Source organism: Emys orbicularis, chromosome 13 (genome assembly GCF_028017835.1).
Source record: "Emys orbicularis isolate rEmyOrb1 chromosome 13, rEmyOrb1.hap1, whole genome shotgun sequence".
Classification (NCBI taxonomy): domain Eukaryota; kingdom Metazoa; phylum Chordata; order Testudines; family Emydidae; genus Emys; species Emys orbicularis.
Genome location: NC_088695.1, coordinates 20,335,827 through 20,349,366, shown reverse-complemented (window position 1 = coordinate 20,349,366; position 13,540 = coordinate 20,335,827). Strand labels below are relative to the sequence as shown.

The following is a 13,540-nucleotide window of genomic DNA, read 5'->3' as shown; positions in this document are numbered from 1 at the left end:
CCCCAACTCCCTTCTGCACTATACCCTCTGCAGTAACACCTGGACTCTGACAGAGGCCTAGCCCTCATTTGGGAGGGGACTTGGAAGGTTTGTCTACCAAGTGGGTTCTCTGGTGAGCGAACAGATTTGATTTCTGAATGAAGCTTCTCCCGCACACGGGACACTCATAAGGTTTCTCTCCTGTGTGGATTCGCTGGTGCCTGCTGAGGTTCGAGCTCTGAGGGAAGCTTTTCCCGCAGTCAGGACATTTATAGGGATTCTCCTCTGTGTGAGTTCTCTGATGGGAAGTCAGGCTGGAGCCGTAGCGGAACCTTTTCCCGCAGTCAGGACACTCGTGGGGTTTCCCCTCCATGTGGGTTCGTTCGTGGGAAAGAAGGCTTGCGATCTGAACGAAGCCTTTCCCGCACTCGGTGCATTTGTAGGGTCTCTCCCCCGTGTGGATTCTCTGGTGGGTCATGAGGTTGGAGCTCTGGGTGAAGCTCTTCCCACAGTCGGGACATGGGTAGGGGCGCTCTCCCCCGTGGGTTCTCTGGTGTCTGATCAGGTTGGAGCTCTGGCTGAAGGCTTTCCCGCAGTGAGTGCACTTGTAGGGCTGTTGCCCCGTGTGGGTCCTCTGGTGTGTGACGAGGGTGGAGCTCCGATTGAAGCATTTCCCGCAGTCTGGGCAGATGAAGGGCTTATCGCCCGTGTGGGCTAGTTGATGCCTCAGGAACCCAGAGCTGTTCTTGAAACATTTCGTGCAGTCGGGGCATTTGTAGGGTCTCTCTCCCGTGTGCACTCTCTGGTGAATGATGAGGTTCAAGCTCCGGCTGAACCTTTTCCCGCACTCCTCACATTTGTAGGGTTTCTCTCTGGCACTGTTGTGACTCCTCTGGTGCAGGCTGAGGGCGGAGCTGCAGGGGAAGCTTTGCCCACATTTACCACAGGCGAGTGATCTCTGCTCAGCTGAGTTTCTTTGTTGGACAGCGTCATGGACGTTCTTGTCCCCTCTTTTCCCACGAGTAGATTTATCCAGTCTCTCCTCTGGCTGGTTTCCATGTGCCCTCTCTGGCCTGAGCTGACTCTCACAGGCTTCTTCCTGCTCAGGGCTCTGGGAAACATCCCCTTCAACTCTTCCCAATACTATCCCATGCAGTTCCACTGGCTCAGCATCTTCCTGCTGAGATTTCTCCTCCTCATTCTCACTCACCATCCCATCACCTGCTGGGACAGAGAGAGAACCCAGACAGGAGTCAGTCCCTGTGGCTGTGGGAATGGGAACCCCAGAAAGGGGAACTAACCCCAATATCTGCTGGGGAGATGGAAAACTGACAAGATATATTTCCCACAATCAACTCCTCAGAGGAACGAGGGGAGGGTCCACAGCCAGATGTCAGACTGGACTGATCACCAATTTAAATTCTACTGGGGGTGTTTGCAAATATATGTATATTTAGGCAAACATATTCATATTTAAATTTTACTGGGCTTTTGTGGACTGAAATGGATCGACAGCGGAGAGTGGTCTCTGTCCCCTGGCGATGCTGCCCCCTGCCATTCTCCCAGCCCTGCGCACTGCGTGTATGCTACACCCAACCCCAGCTATGCCCCACTCTGGTGTCACAGAGTTTAAGGCCAGACGGGACCACCAGATCATCCAGACTGCTTTCCCACATATCACAGGCCCCCAACACTACCCAGCACCTACACACCAAGCCCAACAACCAGAATTAGACCAAAATATCATAGCCCACAGGAGACTAGACTTTTGTGTGCCACAGGCAGAGGCAGGAGGGACTGAGGTGCACCAGTGCCCGAGGCCCCACCAATGGCAGCTGAATGTCAAAGTGAGATATACGTGGATAATCCTGGCATGTGACCCGCACTGCAGAGAAAGGTGTGAAAACTGCCAATCTGCACTGGGGAAAAATTCCGTCCTAGCCCCACATATGGTGACCAGACAAACTCTGAGCATGGGAGCAGGAACCAGACAGCCTAGCACCTGAGAGAGAGAATGCTCAGTGCCACCTCTGAGCCCTGCCCACACTATCTAGTACCCATCTCCAGCCATGGGGATACTTCAAAGGAAACAGATTTAAAACACCCCACATCCCTTGAATGCATTGGGGGGAATCCCTTCCTGACCCCTGCACTGAAGCCCTGAAGCATGTGCTTTAGGAACATAAGACAGGAACTGGAAAGGACCCCCAGGCCAGCTGACCCCTTTCCCATCATATACAATCCCATAGCACTATCTCCCTCATTAATTTGTCCAGCTCTCTCTCAAAAAGCATTAAGTAGTTTGTCCCCAGGCTAGAAACCATCTTTTAATTTCCGACCTGAATTTGTTCACGGCCAGTTTATCCCTATGTGTTCTTGCCCAACGTTGTCCTTTAGCCTAAAGAGTTCTTCTCCCTCCCTGCTGCTCCCCGCACCCCCTGATGTATTTATAGAGAGAAATCACATCCCCTCTTAGCCTTCATTTTCCTAGGCTAAACAAGCCAAGTCTTCTGGCCTCCTCTCAGAAGATTGGCCCTCCATGCCCCCAATCATCCTACCAACACTTCTCTGCACCTAGGCCACTTTGAATTCATCATTTTTGGCCATGGGTGACCAGAACTGTGCCCAGCATCCCAGACAGGCTGATTCCAGCGATTCCCCTGAATCGGGCCCCGCACCTAAAAGGGCCCCACGCCCTTGCTGCCGCCTGTACGCAGTACCGGGGCAGGTAGTCAGGCTTCCCCGGGGGCAATTTAAAGGGGCTGGAGCCCCAGGCCCTTTAAATTGCCACCAGAGCTGAGCCCCATTTCTGGAGCCCTGGGGTAGGGCTGCGGGGCTCTGAGGGCTATTTAAAAAGTCCGGGGCTCCCCTTGCTTCTACTGTCCCGGCCCTTTAAATAGCCACGGGAGCCCCGCTGCTTCCTCAGGGCTCCGGCAGCTATTTAAAGGGCCGAGGCGGTAGAAGCAGGGGAGCCCCGGGCCCTTTAAATAGCCCCCAGAGCCCTGGGGTAGCGGGGGGCTCTGGCGGCAATTTAAAGGGCAGGGGCTCCAGCTGCCACTGCCACCCCAGTCCTTTAAATAGCCGTGGGAGCCCCCCGCCGCTTCCCCAGGGCTCCCTCGGCTATTTAAAGGGCCGGGGCGGTAGAAGCAGGGGAGCCCCGGGCCCTTTAAATAGCCCCCAGAGCCCTGGGGTAGCGGGGGGCTCTGGCGGCAATTTAAAGGGCAGGGGCTCCAGCTGCCACTGCCACCCCGGTCCTTTAAATAGCCGTGGGAGCCCCGCCGCTTCCCCAGGGCTCCCTCGGCTATTTAAAGGGCCGGGGCGGTAGAAGCAGGGGAGCCCCAGGCCCTTTAAATAGCTCCCAGAGCCCTGGGATAGCGGGGGGCTCCAGCAGCTATTTAAAGGGCCGGGGCGGTAGAAGCAGGGGAGCCCCTGCCCTGCCCGCAGCCAGCCCCTGCTGCATCCCCTGCCCGCACAAGCCCCGCAACCCGCACCTCCTGCCCTGCCTGCAGCGGCAGCCAGCCCCTGCTGTACCCCCTGCCCACACCAGTCCCGCACCCCCTGCCCTGCCCGCAGCCAGCCCCTGTCTCCAGCCAGCCCTGCACCCCCTGCCAGCAGCCAGCCCCTGCTGCACCCCCTGCCCTGCCCACAGCCAGCCCCGCACTCCCTGCCCTGCCCACAGCCAGCCCCTGTCTCCAGCCAGTCCCGCACCAGCCCCTGCCTCCAGCCAGCCCCGCACCCCCTGCCCTGCCTCCAGCCAGACCCTACCTCCAGTCAGCCCCTGCCCTGCCCTGCCCCTGCCCTCCCTCCAGCCAGCAACGTACGTAATATATAATTTTGTTATTATTTATAGTTATGGAAAGTAAATAATACATGGAAGAAATGAAAGGGTTTTTTTTATGTGTTTTGTTTTTTTTTAGTCATCCCTGCGAGGGCCCCGCCGAAAATGTTCAGATTGAGCCCCGCACTTCCTAAAGCCGGCCCTGATCCCAGAGGAGGTCTCCCCAGCACTTCGCAGGAGGACATCCACACACTTCCCTAGCTCCACTAGAAATGCCTCACCTCATACATCCTAGGATCACATTTGCCTGCTTTGCAGTCACACCACACCGGTGGCTCATAGTCATCCAGCCAGCGAACCCTGACTGACAGCTGCCTGGGCGCTACACTCCTCACACCCGGCAGCCTCTCCATGCCCCTCTTAGCTTGGGATGTGGCAGAGGAGTGGAGGGACCTGGGAGCCGATCGGCTGTGGGGAGCTCAGCCCCCAACCCTGCTACTCCTGCTGCTGCCCCGGCACAGACACAGCTGGCAGGATGCGCGCTGGAGCTGTGTGCCCGGGGTGGGCAGCGCCCTGGCTGGGGCAGGTAGGCACTAAGGGGTGGAGACGGGGGCAGAGCACAGACACAGCCAGCAACCCCCAGGGCTAGGTCCTCGGCTGATGCCCTGCAGGGTCAGAGCAGCCTGGGTGCGGGGGGGAGGGGGAGCTGTGAGAGCCAGAGCCTGGAGGGGGCCAGAGAGGGCAGCAGCTCTGGGAGTCGCAGACCCCCGTCCGGGAGCAGAGATGGGACGATGAGCAGCCGGTGGTGCAGAGTCGCTTTCCTGTCGGGCCCCAGCCCTTTCCCCCGGGTCTCTCCCCTCACCTGCAGGCTCCGGCTCAGCAGCTGGTGTCGGCAGAGCCCGGGGCTGCCCCAGGGGCTGGTTCCAGCCCCCGGAGAAAGTCCCCCCGGCTGGGCACAGAGGGGCGCTAGGGAAGGGCTCTTAAGTTCCCGCACAGACCCAGCTGGGGAGCAGCAGCGGCTCAGCCCCGGCTCCCGGCTCACAATGGAGGCGACAGCAGCGTCTGACCCGGGAAGTCCAACCCCCGATGTGCTGAGCAGACAGGCAGAGAGCAGCAGCCGTCTCCCTCCCGGAGTAATAAGCAGAGCAGGGCCCTCTGGTGTTATTGGGCATTATTTCATTACCCAGCTCCCTGCCAGAGCAGGGTCCGGGTCCAGACAGGGCTGCTGCCCATTGTGGATGGATGAATGGGTTTCAACACATGACAGAATCTTTCACGATAGATTAATCTTCAATCCAGGACACTCTGGAGGGCAGGCAACCCTAGTTCAGAATTGCCAGTGTCTTCAATCCCAGCTGAGGTTTTTCTCCCCGCCCCTTCCCGGAGAGTGGAGAGAGGGAGAGAGAGAGAGAGAGTCAAAAACCCATCCCCCCTCCACCCACACATAGCAAGCTCTCCACAACCCCCAACCACAAGGAAACTCTGCAACCCCCCTTCAAAAGTCACTTATCACATCTGGGGAGGTGATACATCTAGATAAGATTGATAAAATCGTCTGTCTCCGCGCTCTCAGGTGACTCAAACCATCTCTCGCACACCTGCACCATGCACTTGCGTATTGGTGGGCAGACAGCTGTTGTATTTTCAACAGTTTTGATCTGTTATTGCTTAAACCACAGAAGTGGGAACACGGCAGCATCTTCAGCTGGACACAGAAACTTTTAAGATTAGCTATCCCAGTGTAGGGGATCCCACTGTAGGCCCACGAACATGCCCCCTTCCCCCCCCCCAGCAACTGGCAACTGGCAAATCCATAAAAAACCCAGCCACGCTGGTCAAATATGGGCCAGGTGGTAACCCCACTGCAAAAGGAGAGAGGGGGCAGATCCTAATTGCTCCCATCCCAGTCCCTGAGCTCTGGAAGATTGCTCCTACCTCCCACCCTGTGCTCCTCTGGACAGGAATAGTCACTACATAATAGTCACTCCAGATCTCCCACTTCCTCCCCAAAATAAGGGTGAAATCCTGAGCCCATCATGAGGCAGCCACTCCCATCCTTGCCAACCTTTTGCAGAAAACATCCTTTGCCAAGGGCCCCTGAGCTCAGCTGGCACCGTGAGCTCTGTCTGTGCAGGTAAAGGGGTGAGACATGGATTTTAGACAGTCCAGATGAGAGGCTCAGGGCTCCTGCTGTCCCCTGGGGCTGGAAGAGTTCCAGAAAATGCCGTACAGTGAGAGATGAGGAGGCCCTGTCCTGCCTGATGGCCCAAGACCCTACATCCCAGCTGGGCAAGCCCACTGACAGCAATTTGATCTCCCTGCTTTTCGCAGTGTTTTCCCTATAATCTGGAAGGGGAGTGGGGATTGAAGAATGTTGAACGTGTATTTACACAAAAACACAAACATTATCTCCCCACATGTCTTTTGAGGGTTATTTATTTTGCAGGATGTTTAACCCTTTCTAGCCATGCATCACACCCTGTCAGATCCCAATCTAATTGTCTGTTTCAGCCCCAGAGCTAGCTTGCTAATGTCAAGGCCAATGTGACATTTTCTGTGGATTTTAGAAGGGGAGGGCACAATACCAGAAATCCAGTTGCAACCTGAACTGCAGACCAAGCGCTATCACTCCATCATGGATGTAGAGGACCTGATTCTCTGCTCACATGCACCAGTTTTTACACAGCTTTGCCTTCTGTAAGCTGCTCCTGATTTTAGGTCTGTGGGAGGGAAATCAGAATCAGTCCCCCAGCACCACAATTACACCCAGTGCTTTGCATCAGCAGAGCCCAGAGCACTTCACAAAAGAAGTCTGTATCAGTATCCCCATGTGACAGGGAAACTTAGGCATACAGAGGGGAAGCAACTTGCCCAGGTCACCCAGCAGTCCAGGGGCAAAGCCAGGAATGGAATTCCGTCTCCTGATTCCTGATACAATGCTCCATCCACTAGGCCACACTGCTTTGAAAAGAACCCCCACCAAGCTGAGGCAAAGACTGGAAGATGACAGTCTCTCTCTCTCCAGCCCTCGGCTTTGGCCATTTGCTGTAAGTTATTTATTCTTCTGGGTTCCAAGACATTATCATCACCATGTGTAGTTCTCTGCTGTTACACATAAAATATACATATTGGTGAAATGATTTTAATAAATCCACATAATGAATTCTTGGGAAATATGCTGAGGGTCAGTTTTCTTAGCTAAAGTCCAGGCTATAAAATTAATATAACATATTAAGGCCTTAAAAGCCAGAGGTTAAGCGACCAAGGGGAGCTAGCCAACAGGGGAGTTTGAGAGGGAGTTTGTGGGAGGGAGTCATTATATAATCGCTATGATTAGGAAGGGCCACATCACCAGTGCCAATGCTGCTCCTGTCTCCTCCACCTGCGCCTGTATCCAGACAGACAACCATGGATACCTCTACCCAGATCCTGGTGTGGCTTTGCAGAGACTGTGGCCTGCATTTCCCACTCACAAAAAGCCAGGAAGGGGGACCATCCAGTGTGAAAGCTGCCTGCTGGTGTAATCTCTCAGGAAGCAGGTGGGAGAGGTGGAGGTGGCTAGGCTGAGGAGCATCTGTCCCCATGAAGAATTCCTCAAGACTATTCATATGGAGACATCCAAGGCTAAGGAAGCTATCCAGCTACAGAGGATTGCTGTAACACCACCGGGGAAGGAGGATATGGCTCTGTCACAGGGAGGACACTGGCTGCTGGTTACTTTGACAGCAGGCAGTGCTCCAGCCCTATTCCCAACCCACCCACCATGGTGATGGAAAACTGATATGCTGCCCTGGCAACAAGCGGTGAGGAAGTTCCCCAAAGTTGGAAGAGGAGAAGCCATGTACCCTCAAGGCTGGGAGGATCACAGCCACCACTCCCAGGAGGAAAAGTAGGGTGGTAGTGGTTAGTGACTCTCTTCTGAGGGGGACAGAAGCACCCATCTATCACCCTGACATGGCATCTCAGGAGGTCGGCTGCCTGCCAGGAGCCCGTATCCGAGATGTTATGGAGGGATTGTCGAGGATCATCCGGCCCTCTGACTACTACCCCATGCTACTCATCCATGTGGGCACTAATGATACTGGCAGGTATGACCCTCAGCAGATCAGAAGTGACTACAAGGCTCTGGGAGTAAGGGTGAAGGAGTTGGGAGTGCAGGTGGTGTTCTCTTCGATCCTTCCACTCAAGGGTAGGGGCCCAGGCAGAGACAGATGCATCCTGGAGGTGAATGCCTGGCTGCGAAGATTGTGCCGCCAGAAGAGCTTCGGCTTCCTTGACCACAGGATGCTGTTCCAGGAAGAAGGACTGCTAAGCAGTGATGGGGTCCACCTATCGAGGAAGAGGAAAAGCATATTTGGATATAGACTGGCTAACGTAGTGAGGAGAGCTTTAAACTAGGTTCAAAGGGGGCAGGTGACCAAAGCCCACACAAGTCAAAAACATGGAGACCTGGGAGAAGGGTCAGAATTTGGAGGCAGCATGGAGTATTATAGTAGGGATAAAAGAGAGACAAGACAAAAATGGGGATGGGGGGAATCAAATCAGTATCTTAGATGTCTGTATACTAATGTGAAAAATATGGGGAATAAGCAGGGAGAACTCGAAATGCTAGTAAATAAACACAACTATGACATAGCTGGCATCACAGACTTGGTGGGATAATACACATGACTGGAATATTGGTATAGAAGGGTACAGCTTGCTTATGAAGGACAGGCAGGGAAAAAAGAGAGGAGATGTTGCCTTATATTAAAAATGTATACACTTGGACTGAGATTGAGATGGAAATAGGAGACAGACTTGTTGAAAGTCTCTGGGTAAGGATAAAAGGGGTAAAAAAACAAGGGTGATGTCATGGTACGGGTCAACTATAGACCACCTAACCAGGAAGAAGAGGTGGATAAGGCTTTTTTTAAACAACTAAAAATCAACCAAAGCACAGGACTTGGTGGTGATGGAGGACTTTAACTACTCAGACATCTGTTGGGAAAATAACACAGCAGGGCACAGATTATCCAACAAGTTGTTGGAATGTATTGGAGACAGTTTTTTATTGCAGAAGGTGGAGAAAGCTACTAGGGAAGAAGCTGTTCTAGATTTGATTTTGACAAATAGGGAGGAACTGGTTGAGAATTTGAAAGTGGAAGGCAGCTTGGGTGAAAGTGATCATGAAATGATAGAGTTCACGATTCTAAGAATGGTAGGAGGGAGAACAGCAAAATAAAGACAATGGATGTCAAGAAGGCAGACTTTAGCAAACTCAGGGAGTTGGTAGGTAAGATCCCATGGGAAGCAAGTCTAAGGGGAAAAACAATTGAAGACAGTTGGCAGTTTTTCAAAGAGACATTATTAAGGGGACAAGAGCAAACTATCCCATTATGTAGGAAAGATAGTAAGTATGGTAAGAGACCACCCTGGCTTAACTAAGAGATCTTCAATGATCTAAAAATCAAAAAAGAATCCTACAAAAGGTGGAAACTAGGTCAAATTACAAAGAATGAACATAAACAAACAACACAAGTATGTAGGGACAAAATTAGAAAGGAAAAGGCACAAAACTTCCTAACTGCCAGGGTGGTTAAGTGTGACAATCAGTAGTGACTCCCCCCCCATCTCTTTCTGAACAATCTAGCAGCCGTTATGGCTACCAACGGTCATTAGGGGTAGCAGGAGCCTCACGTACACAGCTAGCCTGAACTTTTGAACTATCTTGTCTCCCCTGCCTTGAGGCAGAGGAGACCGGCTCCAAACCGGTTTTCACTGACCAGATAGCAGAAGTAAGGGGTCTGGCAACCACCAATCAAGTGTTAACACGGCAGGAGTCTTTGTCTGAGTGTGTATAAAAGATCTGTAAAATTTGTATAAGACAGAGTCTCTGTACTAAGGTGCAGAGCTCTCCTTTCTTCTGCAAAATAAAGCAATCTCTTCCTTATCCCTGTCCAGCTGTTATTGGCTCTCAGCTAGGTGGACCCGATATTTCGGTAACAGTTTCTGGCACCCCAGATGGGACCCTCCTTGCTCGGACATTGGACTCCGGCCGGCTGCGGCGAACTGGGAACGGCGCCAACGGAGTGTTTAACCCCTCTTTCTCTGCTTCGCCGCGGACCCTGGGGTTCGTGCTCTGATAAGGTGAGCCCTCATAGGATAAAAAAACCCTATCTGACTCTGGTTCTGGTTCTGTTCTGGTTAACCGGTTAATGAATTTCTGTCTTGTACACTTGGGTGTTAGGTGTGGGGCAGAACTGAGCCTCTCGTTCGTAATTCCTCAGGGTGGAAGCCATAGCGTGCGATGAAGCTCTGAGGTCGAATCGAGATCCTTCTGTCCCGTCCCCTATAGCGGTCAGTGTAAGTAAAAATTCCTGTAATAAAATTCTGGATTAGACCATAATTCCCTCTGTTCTCTGTCTAATTCTCTGTTTGAGTGTCAAAAGAAAAGATGGGTGTGTCTCAGGAAAAACCCTCTAAGGATAGCCCTTTGGATTATATGTTAAGTAAATGGCCTTTACCCGGTGTTCAGAAAGGAATGTCAAGGAAGTGCTTTATACAACTTTGTACCCAGGAATGGCCAGTCCTGGGTACTGAATGACCAGAGTACGGCTCCTTTGATATTCCGACCTATTTAACTCCCTTGCGCCTAACTTTGGAAAACCAGGCGACGGGGCAAATGGACTATTGGTTTTTGTGGGATGATGAGGCTCATCGTCGCTTAAAGAAGGTACAAATTCAGGTGCCTCTATTCCCGAAAGCTTCTGCCCCTCACGAAGCCGATTGTTGGGAGGACACTCCCCCCCCATATCTTGTCCCAGACCACAACCACTCCCGGTGGCACCATTACCAGCTGCGGCGGACCCAGAGCCCAAAACAGCAGTTGTACCGAGACAGATCCCGCCAACAAAAATTGAGGACACTACAAGTCAAGCCAGTGAATCAACTAGTGGGGCAACCAGCAGTGGGTATGCTACTACTTCCCTGTCTGTTCCCTTCCTTAGTCTGTCCCATACGAGAAAAGGGGCGCACTATGGGGAAGACGTGGTTAATATACAGGCACCCCTCCGGACTATCCCAGTTCCCACAATGGATGGGAATGTCATAGACCGTTATGTCCATGTCCCATTTACCACTGCAGACCTTATGAACTGGCAAACCACTACACCCCGCCTTAGGGACAACCCGGACGTCGTTCACAGGCGATTCCGCGCTATTTTCCAGTCTCATAATCCTGATTGGCAAGACGTGGGCCAGCTTTTAAATTGCCTATTGTGCACGGAGGAGGAGTGGGTCCTAAGGGGGGTCCGGGGGGCTGCAGAAGCCGCCAACGAGGGCCGCGACTTTATAACTCTCGCCAACCCAGCCCAATGGAACTCGAATGATTTAACCCACCAGGCAGATCTAAAGAGATTCCTAAACTATATTTTGACAGGTATAAAACAAGCAGGAGAAAAAACTCTAGATTAGTCAAAGGTCCATAATACGGTGCAAGGGAAAGAGGAGCACCCTTCCGATTTCTATGAGAGGCTTTGTAAAGCATTTTGTACCTATACTAACATAGACCCCAAGGCCACGGACACACAGTCCACGGTCAGGCTTATTTTTATCTCTCAGTCAGCTCCGGACATTAAGAAGCGATTGCAGCAGCTCGAAGGTGCTGAGGGGAAATCCCTGGAAGAACTGGTAAGCGTGGCCACCTGTGTAGTTCAGGAAACCAAACAGGTGAGGATGCTAGTGGCCCTTGTAAACGCTAGAAATGAGAAGCAAGAAGGGTGGCGGGGACACCCCAAGTGGCAACCAAAAACGGATCATGGGGGGGCCCCGAGTCGTGCCAATGATATGTGTAACTACTGTAAGTAGCTTGGTCACTGAAAGAGAGAGTGTCCAAACCGACGTACCGGACGCCAGCCCCGTCGCCCAGACCGACCTCAGCAACAGATGGCTGTGGAGAGAACAGACGCTGTTAATAGTGAGGAATGACGGCGACCCGGGGGTCCTCTTGTTACCTATTCCAATGACTTTACCACCTATGTTTGTTCCTCCACAGACCCCCAGGTTCGCCTAACTTTGGGAGGAACCGCTTATTCTTGTCTTTTGGATTCAGGGGCTGCCCTTTCTACTCTTACTGCCAAGCCAAAAAGAGGAAGTCTCACGGATAAGAGCATTCGGGTAATGGGTATAGGCGGAAAGCCATTTGACTGTCCTGTATTACAGGAGGCTACTGTAGAAATCTCTGGGGTCTCCACCTTCCATGCCTTTTTGCTAGCTCCTGACTCTCCAGTTAATTTCTTGGGCAGAGATCTGTTGTGTAAACTGCGTGCGCAGATTTTCTTTTCAAATAACAAAATCATCCTGCGGTTGCCTTAAAAGCAACTTCCTCAGCTATGTGCCGCATTAACCCAGGCTTCAGAGGACCCGATCCTGCCTACGGGCCTGATCCTACCCGAACGACTCAGGCAGGAGGTACAAGCCTCCCTATGGGGTACTTCAAAAGCAGACTTGGGCACTCTCCGAACAGAACCAGTACGCATAACCCTGAAGCCAGGCATTAAAATTCCTCGGATTCATCAGTATCCCATCCCCCGAGATTGGCCTCCGGAATCTTATCACAACATTCCTGCGGTTGGGAGTGCTAGTTCGCACCAAGTCTCCTTTCAACACCCCCATTCTGCCAGTCAGAAAACCTGACACGGATTCAGATGGAAAACCAGTATACCGATTTGTCCAGGACTTGCGTGCAGTAAATAAAGTCGTCCAGGCTAGACACAACGTGGTACCTAACCCTCACACTATCCTGACTGCCATTCCAGCAGGTACTGCTTGCTATTCGGTAATAGACTTGTGTAATGCCTTTTTCAGTATTCCCTTAGATCGAGACAACTGGAATATTTTCGCATTTACATGGACGGATCCAGAGACCAGGAAAGCAGAACAGCTGACCTGGACTCGACTACCGCAAAAATATGTTAAGTCACCAACCATTTTCTCCTCTATCCTGGCACGCGATTTAGCTGATATTAGCCTAGCGGGAGGGTCTACGTATATCTTGTATGTGGATGACGTTCTGGTTTGCTCTCCGGATCAGGTAACATGAGAAACGGACACTATTTACTTGCTAAACTGCTTGGCACAGAAAGGACATAAAGTATCTCCTTCTAAGCTGCAGTTTGCCAAAGACAAGGTAACCTATCTTGGTCATGTGCTCACCCCGGGGCATCGAGCGTTATCCAGTACCCATATCCAGTCAATCCTTAATATTCCCCGACCAGAGACAAAACGTGAAATGCGGGGATTTCTAGGCCTTGCAGGTTTTTGCCGTTCCTGGATTCCAGGCTTTGGGGAAATGGCAAAACCCCTTTTTGAGCAGATCACCCATAATGCTGAGGAACCCCTTCACTGGGACTCTGGGGCCGTTAAAGCCTTCCAGGGAATTAAAACAGCTTTGGCCTCAGCCCCAGCCCTTGGACTCCCTAATTATCGAAAACCCTTTGTTTTCTATGTACATGAGCGGCTAGGGGTGGCCTCTGGTGTCCTTACTCAGACTTTTGTGCCTAGAGAGCGACCTGTGGCCTATTATTCCCAAAAATTGGATGCTGTAGCACAAGGCTTTCCTGGCTGCCTCCGAGCAGTGGTTGCTGCTGGTCTCCTGGTGCCCCAAGCAGAAAAGATTACCTTGGGCCATCCAATGACCCTACGGACTCCACACGCAGCCCAACAACTGTTAGTCCAAAAAAGAACTCAACATTTAACCTCTCAGAGACTAACGCATTTGGAAGTTTCTTTGTTGTCTAGGAC

The 13,540-nt window shown here is 52.1% G+C and overlaps 1 pseudogene; it reads right to left on the bottom strand.

Annotated features, from left to right (window-relative positions):
• Positions 1-1,192, bottom strand: part of LOC135887575 (zinc finger protein 271-like) — a 167,661-nt pseudogene extending 166,469 nt beyond the window's left edge.
• Between the last annotated feature and the right edge of the window lie 12,348 nt (positions 1,193-13,540).